Source organism: Equus caballus, chromosome 12 (assembly GCF_041296265.1).
Source record: "Equus caballus isolate H_3958 breed thoroughbred chromosome 12, TB-T2T, whole genome shotgun sequence".
Taxonomy (NCBI): domain Eukaryota; kingdom Metazoa; phylum Chordata; class Mammalia; order Perissodactyla; family Equidae; genus Equus; species Equus caballus.
In genome coordinates this window covers 7,815,125-7,835,679 of record NC_091695.1, presented here as the reverse complement: position 1 = coordinate 7,835,679, position 20,555 = coordinate 7,815,125, and the positions used below count along the sequence as shown (strand labels likewise).

Below are 20,555 nucleotides of genomic sequence, written 5' to 3'. Positions count from 1 at the left end.
CATTCCTGTGGGGTTCATCTCCACTCCAACATTAGAGAATGAATTCCCCTCTGGAAGTAGAGGAAACAGAAAACAGGATGAACGCTGAATCAATAAAAGTCACAGGTGTCCTTAACATATGGTCAAAGCAAAATATAGTGTAAACATATGTGGTGATTATACCCAGTATTTAAAAACACATTTACAGGTCTTTAATCAGACACCTTCCAAAAATGTCATAATGTCAGAATAATAATTTAGCAATACAAAACATCAAATAAATTTACTGCAAAAATATGGCAAAAGGGTACCACTCCCATATTTTAGAACAAGGTCTGAATAGGGCAGAAATTCAGTCACTGGTGCACTAGCACTCTCACTCTCACCTCTCTTTTCCTAATGCCTTCACTCCTGGAGCGATCACTCCTTGGTATTATTTTCAATAGATACATAATTTCTCCCACTCTTATCCTTCAGAGAAGACCCTTGGCAGAGGAAATGGCTGGTCGAGGATGGTTTGGCTGAGTTAAGTTTCCTGTATTCCATGTTTTTGTCATTCCTCAGCAAGCTCACTTAGGCAGAGGCATAAGACAGAAAGTGGAAGAATGCTAGGCCTCTTGAGACCTACTCTCAGAACTGACAAATCTTTACTTTGTCTTATCTTATTGGCTAAAGCAAGCCACAAGCCTAACCTCGATTTAAGAGACAAAGAAATATAATCAAACTTGTTATGTGAGGAGCCTCAAGCTCTTCTTGAGAAGGTGAGAATGCACAGAGGCGTAGAGAATCACCACAAGTTCTCCAAAATCGTTGCCTTCCTCATTTGGTTTCTTCCAATAAACCAGTTTGTATTTTTTATTAAAAATGCATTATTGGAAGGACTTCTGGTTTCTGGTTCTGCATGTAAGGATATTAAAAGTCTCCTAATAAGAAGTAAAAGCTGAATAGACTTAAAAATCAATATTTCCTTTTGGATGCATAAGAGAGGAAAGGACATGGGGCAGAGGTCTGCTCCCAAGATTGGAGAGACAGCTGAATGCAGGCAGTTACTGCTTACTAGAGCACAGACTCACTTGCAAAAATCACCTCAGAAACCAGCGTGGAATCCAGTGCTGAGGTAGGAAAACCAGACCTATAATTGATGAATTGCTGGAGGCTTAATGTGGACAATTCTGAGAGTTAAAAACTCCGGGGGGACATTGTCATAGGAAGGCACCCACAATATTGTGTCAGTTACTTCTAGGAGCTCAATCAGCAACCCCAGTAAATAGCTGAGAAAAATCCCTTCACGCTTCCAACAGGAGGAGGAGGAAATGAATCATTTTGAAATAAGCCAGAGCACTCAGTTCTTCTTAACAAGGCCTGCCCTCAGAGAAACTAATTAACCAGAGTCTAAGCTGCTGGGGTTTCATCAGATTCTAACTAACCTAGCGCAGGGAAACATGCAACTCCAGCCCATTCTGGCTACCTTGTGCCCCCTTAAGGGAGGGGACTGAGAAACACTTGTGAAGTTCACAGTCCAGGGCCATAGGCTCGTTAAAAGATTGAGACCTAATCATAGGATGTAGAACACTTCCCCTCTGCCCACATTTCATCACCATAGTACTAAAGGTGTTTACAGCAGTTCCTTTTACTCAGTACATCACGTCTGGCTATCAGGAAAAAAATGATGGGGCATACCAAAAGCAAAAATCACAATTAGAAGAGACAGAGCAAGCATCAGAACCAGACATGTCAGGAATGTTGGAATTACCAAACAAGGAGTTTAATACAACTATGACTAATATGCTAAGTGTTCTAATGGATAAAGTAGAGAGCATGCAAGAACTGATGGACAATGCAAGCAGAGAGATGAAAATCCTAAAAAAGAACTGAAAAGACGTGCTAGAGATAAAAAATGAATGTAACAGAAATGAAGAATGCCTTTCACTAATTAATTAGTTGACTGAGCATGGAAGAGGAAAAAAACTCTGAGCTAGAGGATATATCCATAGAAAGCTCGACAACAGAAAAGCATAGACAAAAAAAGACTGAAAAAAATGGAGCAGAATGTCCAATGACTATGGGACAACTACAAAAGTCATAATGGGCATATCAGAAGAAAAAAGAGAAAAAGGAACAGAAGAAATATTTGCAACAGTGACTGAGAATTTCCCCAAATGAATTTCAGACACCAAACCACAGATACAGGAAGCTCAGAGAACATCAAGTAGGATAAACGCTAAAGAAAAACACTACACTTAAGTATATCATGTTCAAACTACAGAAAATCAAAGAAAAAGAAAAAATCCTGAGAGAAACCAGAGGGGAAAAAACACCTTATTTAGAGAGGAACAAAGTTAAGAATTGGATTCAACATCTCCTCAAAAACCACACAAGCAAGAAGACAGTGGAGTGAAATATTTAACGTGTTGAGAGAAAAGCCTACCCAGCTAGAATTCTGTACCCTGAAAAATTATCCTTCAAAAGTGAAGAAGAAATAAAGATTTTTCTGAGGCAAACAAAAATTGAGGGAATTTGTTGCCAGCAGATTTGCCTTGCAAGAAATTTTAAAAGAAGTTCTTTAGAGAGAAGGAAAATATTGTAGGTCAGAAACTCAGATCTACATAAAGATAGGAGGAACATCAAAGGAGGAATAGGTAAAGGTATGAAAATAAGGAACTTTCTATTGTTCTTATTCTTAATTATCTAACTGATAATACTCTTTTTTTCCAAAATAATAATAGCAGTAATGTATTCTATTATGTATAGTTAGGTATATATCATATATATCATATTATACTTAAGTATATATACACATAAATATATACATTTGTGTATGCCTATATATAAATGAAATGGCTAATGGCAATGATATAAGGGAGAGGAGGAAGGAATTAGAACTATTTTGTTTTTGTTTCTTTGCTTTAACTATTTTATTAAGGTCACATTGGCTTATAACATTGTAAATTTTGGGTGTACATATTGTATATCAGTTTCTGCGTAGACTGCATGGTGTTCACCACCAATAGTCTAGATTTTATCCATTACCATACACATGTGCCCCTGTACCCCTTTGCCCAACCTCAACATCCTTCCCCTCTGGTAACCACTAATCTGTTCTTCTTATCCATGTATTTGCTTATTTTCCACATATGACTGAAATTGTAGGGTGTTTGCCTTTCTTTGTCTGGCTTATTTCACTTAGCATAATAAACTCAAGGTCCACTCATGTTGTTGAAATGGCATGATTTGCCTTTTTTATGGCTGAGTAGTATTTCATTGTATATATATACCACATCTTTATCCATTCATCCATTGATGGGCACTTGGGTTGCTTCCATGTCTTCACTACAGCAAAGTTGCAGGGTACAAAATCAACATACAAAAGTCAGCTGTATTTCTATACACTAATAATGAACTAGCAGAAAGAGAGGTCAAGACCACAATCTCATTTAAAATTGCAGAAAAAAGAATAAAATATCTAGGAATAAATTTAACCAAGGAGGTGAAAAATCTGTACACTGAAAACAATAAGAAATTATTGAAAGAAATCAAAGAAGACATAAAGAAATGGAAAGATATTCCATGCACATGGATTGGAAGAATAAAAACATAGTTAAAATGCCCATGTTACCTATAGCAATCTATAGACTCTGTGCAATCCCAATCAGAATCCCAATGCCATTCTCCACAGAAATAGAACAAAGAATTCTAAAATTTATATGGAACAACAAAAGACCCAAAATAACCAAAGCAATCCTGAGAAAAGAGAACAAAGCTGGAAGTTACATTATCCCTGACTTCAAAATATGCTACAAAGCCATAGTAATCAAAACAAGGTGGTACTAGCACAAAAACAAACACACGGAAAAATGGAACAGAATTGAAAGCCCAGAAATAAAACCACACATCTATGGACAACTAATCTTTGACAAAGGAGCCAAGAACATACAATGAAGAAAGGAATGCCTCCTCAATAAATGGTGTAGAGAAAACTGGACAGGCACATGCAAAAGAATGAAAGTAGACCATTGCTTTACACCACACACAGAAATTAACTCAAAATGGATTAAAGACTTGAAAGTAAGACCTGAAACCGTAAAACTCCTAGAAGAAAATATAGACAGTACACTCTTGGACATTAGTCTTAGCAGTATCTTTTCAAATACCATGTCTACTCAGGCAAGGGAAACAAAAGAAAAAATAAACAAATGGGACTTCATCAGACTAAAAAACTTCTGCAAGGTAAAGGAAAGTGTGAACAAAATGAAAAGACAACCCACCATCTGGGAGAAAATATTTTCAAATCATATATCTGACAAAGGGTTAATTTCCAAAATATATGAAGAACTCATACAACTCAACTCAACAACAACAGAAAAATCAAAAAATAGGCAGAGAATGTGAACAGACGTTTTTCCAAAGAAATATACAGATGGTCACAGGCACATGAAAAGGTGTTCAACATCAATAATTATTAAGGAAATGGAAATCAAAACTATGATGGGATATCACCTTACACCCATTGGAATGGCTATAATTAACGACACGAAATAACAAATGTTGGAGAGGATGTGGAGAAAAAGGAACCCTCATACACTGCTGGTGGAAATGCTAACTGGTGCAGCCAGTACGGAAAACAGTATGGAGGTTTCTCAAAAAAATAAAAAATGGAGACACCGTATGATTCAGCTATCCCACCACTGCTTCAGCATTAATGAAATAATAATGTAAACTATTAATATTTTGTTTTTCCTTAATCTTTTAAAATTGTAAATGAAAGGAGGCACAATGTGCACATTACCTATTCTAATCCGGGAATAAATTGTGTAAAACTAAAGAAAAAAAAATCTGTGAGATGAGGTAAAGGCATATGTAGAGGGAAATGTATAGCATTGAATGCACATATTAGAAAAGAGGAAAGATATAGAATCAACAATTTAAGTTTCACCTTAGGCAAATACCTAGGAGTAGAATGGCTAGCTTATATAAATAGATATATGTTTGATTTTTAAAGAAACTACCAAACTGTTTTTCAAAGTAGTTGTACCATTCCATATGACTACCAGTAATATATGAGTTCTCTTATCTCTACATCCTTGCCAACACTTGGTATGGTAATGTTTTGGACATTAGTCTTTCTGATAGGTTTATAATTATATCTCATGGTGGTTTAAATTTTTGTTTCCCTAATGATTAATGATGTTGAGCATCTTTTCTTGAGCTTATTTGTCATGCATACATCTTCTCTGATGTTTCTGCCCAGTTGTTTATTGGTTGGTTGATTTCTTGAGTTTTGAGATTTCTTTATACTATATATAATACAATATAAATCTACATATAATATGTAACTATATGTATATATGGTAATGTATATTTATATCATTAATCATATATATGTTTACAAATATTTTCTCCCAGTCTATGGCTTATCTTTTTATTCTCTCATCAGTGTTTCGTACAGTGGGAGTTTTTAAAGTTTTAATGTTGATGAAGACCAACGTCATTTGTCCTTTCTGGACCATGTGTTTCATGCTGTATCCTAGAAATTTTCACATAACCCAAAGTAACAAAAAAATTTGCTTATATTCTATTCTAGAAGCTTTGCAGTTTTAGGTACTATGTTTAAGTTAATGACCCATTTAAGTTAATTTTTGCATAAATTAAGAGGTATGGATAGAGTTTCTTCTTCCTTCCATCCTCCTTCCTTCCTTCTTTCTTCTTCCTTTCCTGCATGTGGATATCCAATTACTTAAGCACAGTTTATTGAAAAGACTAACGCTTCTCCCCTGAATTGCTGCCACACTAAATTTTGGACATGCTCAGTGTGTAATGCCTACATCACATCCAAGGAGGTAAGCTGAGTTCAGAGTTTCAAGAGAGGAGAGAGTACATGTTTGAGAAACTTTATCATATAGATGGTCATTGAATCTGTGAGAACAGATAATATAATCAAAGAGGAATATGTGTAATAAGAAAAGAGGAGCTAAGAACAGAGTGAGAAGAACAGATAGAGAGGCAGAAGGGGGATTAAGAACGCTTCCTTTTTTTTTCAACTTGTAATTTATTTGTTATGCAATAGATAAACTATTGGGATATTTTTTCTATGTTTTCATTAAACTTTTTATTTTGAGATAATTGTAGATTCACATGCAGTCATAAGTAATGACAGAGAGAGAACTCACGTACCTTTTATCCAGTTTCCACCAATGATAATATATTGCAATCTACAGTACAATATCATGACCAGGATATCAATATTGATACAGTCAAGATACAGAATACTTATGTCACTACAGCGATCCAAAACATTCTCCTTTTATAGCTACACCCACTTTCCCCCAACCCCACTCACTCACTCACTGTTAATTTGTTTGCATTTCTATAATGTTCTCATCTCAAGAATGTTATGTAAACAGAATTATGCAGTATGTAACCTTTGGGATTGGATTTTTTCACTCAGCATAATTCTCTGGACATTCATCTAGGTTGTTGTATGTATCAATAATTTCTGCATTTTTATTACTGAATAATATTCCACGGTATGGATTTATCGCTGTTTGTTTAACTATTCTTCCACTAAAGGATGCCAACGTTATTTACAGATTTGGGCTTTACAACTAAAGCTGTTATAAATGTTCATGTACAGGTTGTTACGTGAATATAAATTTTCATTTCTCTGGGATAAACACCCAGGAGTGCAATCGTATGGTAGTTGCATGTTCAGTTTTTTAAGAATCAATAAATATTTTCAGAGAGGAGAAGGGAAGAGGTTTTAAGAGTTAGATGGTGATTGTTGTGATAATGCTGATAGAAAAATGCTTTCACAAAATTTTGCGCTATTTAAAACTTATTGTTTATAGACCAGACACAATTTAAGTTTAATTTTTATTAGGAACATTTTCCATCACTTAAGTAAAGACAATCAACAAAACAATGTAGCAAGCTCTGATTTGTAGCGTCTGCCAATCTCCATGTTGTAAATACCCACGAGGTGGCCTATTTCAAGAAGCCAGTTTGATGTCACCGAAAGTGGAGTTGGGAAGAGGCTCTCAGCAGCACACCATCATCTGGTATTTCCACCATACAAATACAAGGGACATAACCTCAAGAACATAGATAATAGAAAAACATAGTAAGGTAATTAGGAAGTGATTATTTTGAGTTGCCTTTATTTATTTGACTGTGTTTATATAATTTAATGTTTAATAACAGGTATGCTTAAAAACTAACTTGCAAAATTCCAAAAAATTTAGCAGTCAGCTCTTAAGAAGTGATATGAGTTGATTCAGAAAACCACTGAATGTTTCCCTCTTCCTGAGCCTCACTAATTTTCTTCCATATTTTCTATGAGTTATAGTCCAATTTTCTAAATACACTATACTTAATATTTCTACCAGTTTACCTCTTAAAATGGTCTAGTTCTCTTCCCCAGGCAATAATTTTATTGGGAACTGTTCCTTTTAAAATATATTAATCTTTGCTTTTTCTTGATTGTATGGCTAATACATATTCACTATAGAAAACTTGGAAATATGAAGAAGAATAAAAAAGTCACCAATAATTTTGTCACCTCTATAATAATTTCTAAAGTACATTGGAATTTCATTCTATGCCTAGTCTTAGCTACAGAGAACTAAATAATAACTTAATCTTTGATCATTTCTTCCTTAGCCTAAAACTCTATTCCCCACATATTTCTTTCCAACAGTACTGAGATTAAATTTGCAGCAGCAACTTGCCTGTATCCAGGTGTTGGAATACTTAGTCTAAACAAGTTATGACAATTCTGTTTTGCGTTTTCCCTGTCTCCTTTGTGCTTGGGAATGGCCAAGTGACCCACATCTGGCCGATGAGTCAAGAGAGTAAGCAACAGGATGGTATTCTGGGGAAGCTTTTACTTTCCTGATAAAAGCTTATTGCTGTACAAAACAAATGTAATTTCTCCATTTTCCTGCCTTAAACATGAGTATCTAGAGGTGCCCCTGAAACCTAGAATTGATGGGGTGACAAACACGGAGGAAAAGGCAAAGAGAATTTCAGAAATGCCAACCTTGACGGCTTAGACCTACTAAATGGAAGCCAGAAGCTTTCTACCTCCAGAATTCTTTTTGAGAAGAAAAAACCTTATATGTTTAATCCACTGTTAGTAAGCTATTCCTTCCTGATATGCCTGCCTTCCCTTTTATAGCCTAAACTCCAATCATAACCAGCTATATCCCTTCAGGCTTCCATGCTTTTGCTTACACAGCCTCTTGGACTAGGATCGGCTTTTTCTACTCAATCTCTTAGCTTTCAGAATAAGGTAAAGCAACATTTTCTACATTATTATTTTGACTCTTCATTCAGTCCTCTGCCCCTATAGGATTGAAAATGGCTCCTCTCTTGGTCTTTATCGTACCTTTATGTTTCTCTATCACAGTGCCCGTTGCACGCACGTTTATTTGTATCTGCATTTCTCCAAACTTCCTTTAGCACAGTGTTTCTCAATCATTTTTTAAATTATTATTATTGTCCTCGTAAGAGGCTTTTATGGACAGATTTTCCCCCAATTGTCCCCTTTGCCCCATTAAATTGTAATACCACCAATATGCTCTATATCTGTTAATGTACTGTATGCATATCTGTGTTTTAAACATAAAAATGAGTAAGATTTTTCCACCCCCAGAAGAACCAATTTTCATCCCTTTTGGGGCACCATCACCCCTGTTGAGAATGCATGCTATAGCATGATACCTGCTTCTAGGAGACATTTTGTAGATACTTGTGGAATTAATTAGGTAAGTGATCTTGACTTTTAGAAACTTAACACAAATGCCTTGTAGAGAAAACAGATGAAAGCATAAGGAAACTTCCCTAATTTATTCTTGCAGCCTGTTCCTGAGCTTCACTCCTCCTTTTCCTCCATATGAGACTGTTGTTTCAGTTAGGATTCTTTCTGTTGAGAATTACAGGTAGCCAGACTCCAAATGGCTAAAGCAAAAGGAGTATTATTGTGACGGGAAAGTTTGGGTGTAATTTTGACTTCAGGCACAGCTTGATCCAGAGTCTCAAAAAGTGTCATCAACACGCTGTTCTCTCAGTCTTTCAGGTCAGCTGTTCTCCAATTTAATTTGACTTATTTTCAGATTTTCTTTTCCTGGCTATACGATGGCTCCTACTGGGCCACTAGGTTGCATCATTCTAGATTTCTCTTCAAGAGACAAGAATAAGATGCTTTGTTCTACCAGAAAAAATTATGTTGCATTTCATTTTATTTCTCGGAACATGTGCTAATCCCTGGCCCAGTCTCCATAGCCTAGGATTACAAAACTGCACTGGGCTTCATCACTCTATTCTGGGGCAGGATTGGGATTGGGGATTGGGGAGCAGGACTATTGAATGGCAAGAATAGGCTGTTAAGTAAGAACTGAAATTTGCAGAGGCACTATGGTAGAACAATACCAAACAGGGATTATTTCAACTGGGCTGTGTTATGTGCTGAATTGTGTTGTCCCTCAAATTCATATGTTGGAGTCCTAACCCCTAGTACCTGAGAATGTGACTGAATTTGGAGATGGGCCCTTTAAAGAGATAATTAACGCAAAATGAAGTCACATGGATGGACTCTATTCCAAAATGACTGGTGTCTTTATAAGAGGCGAGTAGGACACAAACACGCAGAGAAGGAAGACCGTGTGAAGACACAAGGAGAAGATGGTTATCTACAAGGCAAGGATATAAGCCTTAGAAGAAGTCTATTCTGCTAACACCTTCCAGCCTCAAGTGTTGTGAGAAATTCAAGTTTTGTTGTTTAAGACGCCCAGTTTGTGGTACTTTGTTAAGGCAGTGCTAGCGCACTAATACAGGCTGAGTATCTTCAGAGAGGGAGACAGCAGGCTCACCAACTGCAGAATTAACTTTGCTCTTTAGTGCCTGTGAAACGAGGAGGCAATAACAGTGGTTCAGAGGAGCTCTTGGTTAAGGGAGGTTATTGTACGGGATATGTTCTCAGTTTTTGCTCCAAGGTACTCTCACTGCAAAGATAAATTGACATTTAAAGGCTTTCCTGAGGAGAATTGTTCTGATGAATTTTGACACCTCAATCCACTTAAATTGGGTCCCTCAAATGCCACCAGAGTGGAGATTATTTGGGGTCAGCTTCTCTTTTATAATCCCCCAAGGGTCAAACCTGGTGCTTTGAAGAGTAAGTACAACCACCAGGTTTAAGAGCAGGGCCAATAGTCCAATGGCTGAGAAGGGAGGAAGGGATTTCTCTCTTCCTTAAAACTCAGAGCAGAGGCAGAACACAGAATCTCTTCCAAACGGCTAGAAATTGTCTTTTATGGCAGCTTTCTATATTGTGTGTATTTAATTGAAATCTGCATTTGTAAGTTTCTTTTTCGAATTCGGTTTTCTCTAGGCAGTATGTCTGGTGATTACAGGCCCTGCCTTTGGCATGAAATCGACTTTGGTTTATTACTTCATTTGACACTAGTCAGTTGTGCAACTAGTTACGAAAGTTACTTAAACCCTGTTTCCTCTTTATTCATTGCTAAAACTGAGGTCCTAATAGGACTCATCTCACAGAGCTTCTGTGAGGATTAAGCAGGAGAATACTCGCCAAGTATCCAGCATAATACTGGGTTTATATGGAGGGCTCTATGGTGCTTGTGTGCTGGGCTATTATTAAATGGTAATTAATAAAAGTAGTGTAGGATACCATAGACCATTTTTATCATACTGGTGAAAGAAAATGACCTTTTTAATTTACCAAGCACTATTCAAGAAGGAGCATTTGTATTTATATTTATAGCCTGGAGTATGTCAAGTGCCCTTAAGTGTAAAACAATCATTTGTTATTATCTCAAGGACAGAGCCAAATGATGCTAAAATAGGCCCATGCTTGACATATTTTGGGTTGGTTTGGATTTGTTTGCTGCCTTTGTTGTTAGCTGGTTATGTTTTTCCTGAATACCAGTTTCATAATTAGTTTCCCTGAAATTCAGGAAGGATTGCTTCTCTGCTCTCTGACCCGCCCTACCACCCGCTTCAAGCTCTTCTGTGGTGGAGTCTGGTGGTGAAGGTTTTAGGCTTCTTTTCTGCCAGTTTTCAGATCTGGAGCAACTTCCTGCAGTACTTTCCACCCATTTGTTGCTTTTCACAGCTCACAGGGAAACCCAATCTGATTTCAATGTCTTTTGGTCTTGAATAACAAGTAAAAACAAGATAGGAAATTGACCCTAGTAACTATTGTCTAAGTAAGCAAAACTTTGAGGGCTATATAAGAGGTTATAAAGTTGGACGAATTTGTCTAACATTTCTCAGTGTCATCAATATTTTATCCTAGCTATTTCAAATAAAGGCTTTTTATGTATTAATTTTGTGCAGCAGTTTTAAATAAAGGGATCGTATAACGTGAAATGGGCATATAAAGAGATATATTTGCATTTCTTAACTAAATATTATAAAGGTATACATTTCTCTCTACGTGCATGTGTATAGTATACCAGACACACAGCAAGTACTCAGTGCATATTGAGTAAATGCAGTGTGAATCTTGAGGAACATATCACTGCCATGTGGTTGGTAGCTAATAGATATTGAATGGCAATAAATCTAAAGCCAATAAATCTAATCGAGATTACTTCCCCTCTGTGGTACTAAAAAGTAGAGAGGTGGCTGTGGCAGAGTGGAAACAATACTGAATTTGGAGTCATTAGTACGGGATTTTAATGACCCTGAATTAGAAAAACAAGCATAATATGTTTTTCTGAGTCTTTTTGAGCATTCTATGTGAAAATTTAAGGTAGAGGATTATCCACATATCCTCTACTACCTGTCATTTGCTGATAAACAGTTTATTACATATAAAAGTGAATATTTTGGACAATGTATTATACAAGAGGGAAATTGAAGGAGGAAGTGGAAGAGATGAACTCCCGATTAGCTACCATATATAAATGAACTTGTGACACACCTTTTGCTTTTGTAGGCCTCATCCTTCTCATCTATGTAAAACAAGTCTGGGGAATGAAGAGTGGTTTGGATCATACACATGGACATTTCTCCTCTAACGTTCAAAGATTCTATCTCTGGATTTTAGTGGGCTTGTGGATGTGCAATGTCAGGTCATGTGGCTGGGAGATAGTGGGAGGATGGAGATGAAGGAAGCATTAGAATCAGGCATATAAATTAGATGTGGTTGTATAGAAAGCACATAAGTCTTAGAGTTTAGAGTATCTAGGTTCTGTTCCTAATCATGTGTATTAGGAAGACTCTCTTGATTTCTCCAGCCTCACTTTTCTTATCTAAAATTGGACCATTTCCAGAGACACGATTCCCACCTCATTCCAACTTCAGTAGTCATGGTATCCCTAAGTAGTGGCGGTAAGCGGGTGATGCAGTGAGGACAGAGATGAAACTGGCTCACCGAGGCAGTAGAGAGCCTTCTTGTCCACCCTAGGTTCTCCTTTCTGTGTCCCATAGTTTTATCGCCCTGTGTAATATAGCATGGTGCTTCAGAGTGAGGGCTCTGGAGCCAGTCTGCCTGGGTTTGAATTTCAGCTTCCTCACTTACGAGCATATGATGTGACTGGACATTTTACTTAAGCAATCTTTGCCTCATTTCCCGCACTTTTAAAGTGGCCATGAATATAGTACCACCTCCCAGGATTGTAATGAGCAGTAAATGAGTTAAAACCTGAAGAGCTTGGAATGATGCCTGGTACATCATAAGAGCCTAATGAATGTTAGCTATTACCGTGTCCATTTCTATATCCATTCTATGCCCATACTATATCCACTTCTAACTTGAGAGCCTAACTGTTAAACCAAGATGGTTCAATATTTCCTGTTTAAATCTGAGAATGAACACCACGCAATACTGCCTTTCTTCTCTCTCTCTCTTTCTCCCTCTGTTCCTCCTCCTACCCCCACCACCTCTCTCTTTCTTTTATGGCCTGAGCCTACTGTGTCTTTTCTTCTCATGGTGAAAAGGTGATGGGACTTTTTTAAGTGCCTTTGTTGGGAAGGCGCTTTCCCTGTTTAGGATCTGAACTTAAACCAATAGCCAGCTGATTTGGTCAGTGCCATGATGTTGCCTTAGATTCCCAAAACATTTCTGTCTGATATTGCGTGGATTACAGGACATTTTCACGCTTCTGTTATCCAAAGAGAGACTGAAATATTTGGAAAAGGCACATGTGCCGCTGTCTCAGGTCTCAAGCTAGGACACAGTTGTTTCACACCCTTCTGGGTATCTCCTCCTTAATCACTCCCAAGAATTCTGATCCAGGTGAGGAAAGAGAAGGAAGAAGCACAATGAGATAGCGACAGAGATTGAGAAGGAGACATGGCTAAAGGATTAAGATGGATAGTTTCTAAGACTGCCTGGAGGAAAACAAAAAGTAATAGGAAACACACTGATCACATAGCTAATTTCATAGTATGTTGACAACTTTGTTATGTTTCTGGCAATTGTTAATTTTTCCTGAGAAACATAAAGGGGTATGGGCTCGCTCCTCTCATCATCCCTTCTCTTCATGCTACAATACTTTATTCCGTCATCTTTTGTACTATGACATATAGAACACATGTTATATATATTATCTACTCTACTCTTACCTTACAGAGCGTCAAGTGTATGTCTCATCAAATTGATATGCTTAAAAATCTCTAGCACACTGACATGTATATGAAGATGCTCGATACATGTTTCTTGAGGAATCCACTGGAAAAAAATGTAAAGGCTTCATGAAACCCTACATAAGCATATATTTTTAAACCAGATTAAGTACAGCCTTTTTACCACTTTTGCCATTTCCTCAGTGTCAAGCATTCAGAAACCTATTTAAGTGGATTTTTTTTTTTTGCATTCACACAACAGACATAACAGTTTCCCTTCTTCTGTTTTCTACATAGAAATTTTCAAAGCGTTCTAATAATAAATCCTGTGAAAGGTTTTGACCATAATGGCTTTTCAAAGCTTCCACACAAAGAAACTCAGTTAAGACCAGCCCATAAATAAGACCTCAGTGCTGAAGCAGGAGAAGGCCCTGTATATCTAAACTCATTAAATGAATCATTTATTTTGCTACTCATCTGTCATGTTTTGAAGGTCACATAACAATGCTTATTTCTTACGGCCCATTGTCAAGCTGTAGAATCGGAGGCTGAACCGAGGCCTTGAGTCAAATACTTGAGATGGGTAATTGTATTTCCAGGACTAATACTGGCAGTTATGTTCACGGGGTAAAATCGAATCTCATGCCCTGGGAGGGTGCAGCGTGCCTGCAAGGGCAGCAAAAGGATTTCTCCACATCGCATCCAGCCTCCGAATAGTTATGTCATATTGAAATATTTTTGGAATGTGGTCAGCTATTTTGTCTCCCCAAATACATGACTAGGAGATTTTTGCAAGTTGAGATGGCATAATAGTGTGGAAAGGACGTGTTTGTGAGGCAGATGGATCTGGGTTTGAAATTCCATTTGGCCGCTCACATGCTGTCTATCATTAGACAAGTTGCTTGACCGCTCTGATTTCCGTTTCCTTATCTATAAACTGAGGCTAAAGCTATCTATCTTACAAGATGCCTGTGAAGATTTAACGATTCAGCACATGTAAAGTGATGTCCACGGTGCCTAACACATAGTAGATACTCAGTATATACTGAGTGGGTGTTAACATTCATCATTTGCCTGTTCTTTCTTACAGCTGGAGTCGCTTACGGTTAGCATCCTCACCGGGTTATGCAGGAGAGCCTCTGGCAATTCTGGTAAGAGTGTCCTTCCCATTGCTATATGTTCTACTTATTCTTTCACATTTTTGCTAAACTTTAATTTATTCAGTTTTAACTTATATACAGTAAAGTGCACAAATCTTGTATGTATAGCTCAATGGGTTTTAACGTATACATACACCAGCATAACTACCAGTCCAATCAAGATGTGGAATATTTCCAGTACCCGGGAAGTTCCCTTGTGCCTTTTTCTAGTCGATTACACCAAGGACCAGCTGCATAATTTGCTGCTCACAGTCCAAAATGAAAATGTGGGGCTCCTTTTTCAAAACGTATTAAGAATTTCAAGGTGGTGAGAGCAGAGCATTAATCTAAGCGCAGGGGCTTCCTGAGTGTGAAGCCTTCTGAGACATGCACCCTTGAAGGCTGCACCGACTGCATTCCCACCACCAGAGCCGACTACTATTCCAACTTCTGTTGCTGTCCGTTATGTTTGTGAACTTTATATAAATGGAATTTTACAGTACATACCCATTTACATCTGGCATTTTTATCCTTCAATATAATATCTGAGATTCATCCATGATGTTGCATGTTTAGTAGTTTTTATGTTTCTTTCTGTTCTATTGCATTGTATAAATAGTATTCTGATTTATTTATCTGTTCTCCTGTTGATGGGTACTCGGATTGTACCAGTTTATGGATGTTACAAACAAAGCTGCTTATATATGCCTTTTGGTGGACACATGTATTCATTTCTCTTGGGTATATACTTAGGAATGAAATTCATGCGTTATGGGTAAAATCCTCTACTGGGCATTTCATGTGAAATGATTATAGACCAGGGGAATTCAAATTAAAGCACAATGAGACTCCACTAAACACACATCAGAATGGCTAAAATTATGAGGACTGAAAAGTCCATATCTTGGTGTGGATGTGGAAGAATTGGACACTCATATGAGCTGGAGGGAGTGTAAATTGGTTCCATTGTTTCAGAAAACCTTTGGGCAGTATTTTCCTGAGCTAAACATATACCTGATTTACGACCCCGCAGTTCCACTCCTGGATATATTTACTTTCTACCTTCTGAAGTCACTTTGAGGAAGCATCTAAAATAAATTTCAACCTGATTCTTGCTTTATCAGTATGCTGCAGTGGCCGTTTGCAGTGGAAGTCGAACAGTCCTACCTAAGTTGCTGGTCATGATAACTAGGTGTTTTACGTATCCGTCTAAAAGCTCTCCTACATTACTTCTCTTCCCCAACTTGTAGCCCAGAGATGAGTCACGGTAAAGGAGGCCTGACGGGATATCAAAGTTTCACCTTAAGAACCGTTTCTTATTTTGCATTTTCTTTGGGCTTATTAGCGGAGGAAAGAAGAAATAAGACACATAAGCACTTGGTGTTTTGTGAAGTGAATGTTAACAGCCCTCAGACACATCCTTAGGAGACATGAGTGCAAGCGGACTTGTAGAATGTATCCAGAAAGATCCATCTCACCAATGTGACATTTTAGTGCAGCCGGCTCAGTCTCTCCCACTTCCTTAGCTCATTGGTTTCCACACCTTAGCCCACAGAATGTGTCCTGGTGGCCTGAAGAAATTTTAGGAAAGTCATAGTCCCTGGCATTATCCCTTGGAGATTCTGACTCAGCAGATCTGGATTAGGACTCAGCATCTGCATTTTTCAGAAGTTCTTCTGGTGATTCAGCAGCCAATCCTGGCCAAGGCGGAGCATGCAGCAACCGTTATTAGAACTGTAGCCCTTGACTGAACCTCCGGCTCTTCAACCGGAACACAGACACTCAGCTGAGCTTTCGCCAGCTCCCTCCCCAGATGGCTGGACCATCTTCTTAATCTCCATGAAAGCCAAAAATCAAAGCCCTAAGAATAGACTGATGTTACCACTCACCTAACAAGAGCATAATCCATCTCCTTTGGCACTACCTGCCCAGTGGGTGGATCCTTCTTGAATAATAAGTGCCTAAAATCTTAAGCTAATCACCTTGCCCTTGGCCCTTTCAGCTGTCTTTGACAGAGCCAGCCTCTGTAGCTGATCCAGGTAACAATTATGACTGTCTATTGGACGTTTACTATGGTCTAGTCTATTTTTACATATATTATCTCATTAAATCCTTGCGACAACTTTTGTGAGCTTGATATTATGATTATCCTTATTTTACAAGTGAGAAAGCAAAGACTTAGTACAGTGAGATAACTTACCTAACTAATATTCTAATAAACAGTGGAGGGCTGTGGAACTGCAAAATTCTTGCAACCTAGGGTGAGTGTATTTGCGGTTACTAAGGAGAAACTAGGATTTGAATACAAGTCTTTCTGATATTTGAGATGATCTTTAGTGTCCAGCCCCAGCCTCCTTTTCCTGCTTGTCCAAACGCATTGTTGATGTAACCACATGCGTTGTATTAGAACATGGCTTTTATTTATCACGTTATAAATGTTTGACTTGGAGTTCTGGGGCTCCAAGGAACAGAATCTTCTGTATCTGTTGTAGAAATGATCTGTTTTCTACCAGCCTTGTAGAAGTGCGGGAATCAAGGGTTGTTTGGTAATGAAGCCCGTTGCAGTCTGTACGAAAGTCAGATTACTCTTGTTAGTTACGTTTTCCAAATGCACACAGTAGTCTGACCTCAATGAATAGATAATTACTCAGGCTGTTACAAACATTCCAATCCATTTGGTGATCCCTTTATTAAATGAAACAGGCCCTTTTATTCCTTTTTTGATACTGCCTGTTAATAGAATAATCTCAAAGCTATTAGCATTTAAACAGAAATTAGACAAAGATGTCCTGAATTGTCCCTTCTCCTGGCTCTCGGTGCTCATGGGACCCTTGCTGTAGCTAATTAGCCTGAAATGAATATTAAGTGCAGTGATGTCTATCGAGCACATCCTGGAAGGAAAGCTTTTGTGAAAGTCATTTCGATTGCAGACTTAGGTTGCCCATGCCTAAGTATCCAACCGAAAACAATAGGCACTGGGGACATTCCAGAATTCAAACAAAACAACCCACAACCGATAACATGAAAAGAGCTCTTACATTTCTTGAAATGCCCTTGCTTAAGCCCTAAACCCACGTGGGTTAGCTTTATTTTCACAGGAACCAAGAGAAAAAAGTAAAAAATCTCATTCCCTTTTTTCCCCTCCACCCAGATAGCTTATAAGACATGTGCTTCATGGCAATAGCATAGTGGGTATGTCCTCTGCTCTGGAAACAGTGCAGATTCTGACTCAGACCTACGTAAACTGTGGCACCTTGGGCAAATATTGTCCTTAAGCCTAAATTTGCACATCTTTAATATAAATAAAAATCTTTAACATATTCCCTATGCCTTAGCGTTGTGAAATGGACATAGTAAATTCATTCAACAAATATTGGTTATTATTCATCATAAAGATTGGAATAAGAGTCCTGGGACATAGCATCAAAAAATAGGAAGATTCTAGCTCTTGCCAATTAAATATCAAAACTACCAGAGGTGAGAAGAGAGCTTTTTCTGAGGAAGATAGTCCCTGAGCTAACATCTGTTGTCTATCTTCCTCTTTTTGCTTGAGGAAGATTGTTGCTGAACTAATATCTGTGCCAACATTCCTCTATTTTATGTGAGACACTGCCACAGCTTGGCTTGATGAACAGTCCTCACCCAGGATCCAAACCTGCAAACCCCAGGATGCCGAAGCAGAGCATGCGAACTTGACCACTAGCCACTAGGATGGCTCCCTTTTCTTTCTTCTTTTTGAGGGACAGTGTGATGTGACAGTGTAGTAGGAATAAAAATGGAAGTTTGGTGACAATAAAGACCAAAATATGAGTTTATGTTCTGTCTCTGATTTGGGGCACTTTGCCTGGGATCTTTGAAATCTAATACCTTTATCTGTGAAATGGAGATGGTTGCACTTACCACCAAGTGCTATATTGTCTGGATTTAATGGGAAAATGTTCATCAAACACCTAGAACACTAATCGTGCTCAGTATTTTGTGGTTCTCTTTTCCTTTTCCTTTCATCAGGCTAGGTCTTTTTTTTTTTTTTTTTACTCCCCAAAGCCCAAATACATAGTAGTATATCCTAGGTGTAATTCATTCCAGTTCTTCTATGTGGAATGCCCCCACAGCATGGCCTGATGAGCAGTGCTAGGTCTGTGCCCAGGATCTGAACCAGCAAACCCTGGACCACCAAAGTGCAACATGTGAACTTAACCGCTCAGCCACTAGGGTGGCCCCCTATGGGGCCAGGTCTTAATGGTGCTCCCATTGATACAGTTGGAGAGAAGAGACAGATCAGAGAATAGCGAGAGGCGGTCAGTGGACCCCGTGTGGAAGAGGGCTGCACGGGAGCAGCTCCTGGTAGGATACAAAAGTCAGGTAACACTCAACTTTATAACTCTGGGTTCCCTTACTCCTGCAAACCACCCTGAAATCCAACTGAGATGATAACTCGCCAATACTTGAAAAACAGAAAACTGGTTTTCAAGGAAAAAAACCCAACCACACATTTGAAAACATGCTTGCTGTTTTAGAGTCGTTTCCCTATTTCTTGCCACTTCACTTTGATTCACAGAGCAAGACTGCGTGAATTCGGTTCTGCCTTATACTTACTCCTGTATTTTTCCTTTAAGCGGAAGAGCTGGTAGGAGAGTAAGAGAGAGATGAGAAGAATAACATATACACTTCTCCTGAGGTTGGGAAAGCATATTTTCTAATCAACAACGACAAACCTGGGGGGCTGCACCTCCAAACCATGTCTCTTTAAGCTTCTCACCAGACAAAGCCACGTGGGGTGAGGGTGCAGGTGGGGTTCTCTCTAGTCTTGTCTTGGATTCCTGCACTCCCTCAGTCTTCTCAATTCTCTGACCACTGCTTTGAGCACTGCGGGACTCACAGCGCTCCTGCTGGAGCTTCAGGGCCGGCTGCAGATTCTCTTTAATTCCCCTCATCATTTGAGTCACACATGTCTCAGTCACAATAAGGCACCTGCACCAGCATTGCCCTTGTCACCATGACAACCGGCGCAGGATGCGGATTAGGCAGGAAGCACAGAAGGAGGTCCGTGTTCCTGCTCTCCTGCTGGTGGTGCTGCTGACATACAGTCCTTCCCGCAGCCGCTGGGATGCTGTCTTCGTGGCTTTTCACCGCCACTTCTGATGTGAGGTGCAGGGGTGGGGGGGTGGAGCTGAAAGCTGAATTCCAGAAGCAACTCAGGTGTTAGAAGGAGCACTTTCCAGGCTCCAGGGAAGCAGAGGGCAGCCTTTCTTTGCCTGTTAGTGCTGTCTGAGCCACAGGCTTTTAACAGATGAGGTGCTTTCCCCATGAGCAGGAAGAAAGGAGGAAAAAAAATTTAATCAATTATTTATTAAGACTTCCTGATGCTTAATAAGCCACTTGTCTCACAGGCCCCCGCCTCCCAACCATCACCATCAAGTGGAACTGGTCTCAGCAGTAAAGCAGAATGAAAAACAGAGAATCTTTGCAATAACAGGGACAGGTTTGAATCCCAGCTCTGCACCCGGCCAGCTCTGTGTGCTTAGTCAACCCCTGACCTCTCTGAGTCTCTCAAGTCGGGCACTAATTTCTTATCCACAAATCTATCAATGATTCATTGTGAGGGTAAAAAGACGGTGATAAATGTAATATGCTCAGCATATCTATGGCCCAGATAGACAAATAATTGTGGCTTTTGTTGTACTGCCATGGGCACAGAGGCAGCAATAAGATTAAGATTTCAAGCTACTCTTTTTCTGGAAACGGTGGGAATTGACAGAAAGTAGTTTCCGGGATCCTGAAGCAGTGAGTAGCTGACTAAGAGAATCATTCTCCAAGGGTGCTCCTGAGACCTGTAGCGTCAGCATCACC

The 20,555-nt window shown here is 38.8% G+C and overlaps 1 long non-coding RNA gene across 1 annotated transcript; it reads right to left on the bottom strand.

Annotated features, from left to right (window-relative positions):
- Positions 1-6,835: 6,835 nt before the first annotated feature.
- On the bottom strand, positions 6,836-19,614 carry LOC111775891 (uncharacterized). The gene is made up of 3 exons (XR_002811854.2): positions 19,465-19,614; positions 13,567-13,672; positions 6,836-7,067 (listed from the first exon to the last, which is right to left on the bottom strand). It is a non-coding gene; the product is annotated as an uncharacterized lncRNA (long non-coding RNA).
- Between the last annotated feature and the right edge of the window lie 941 nt (positions 19,615-20,555).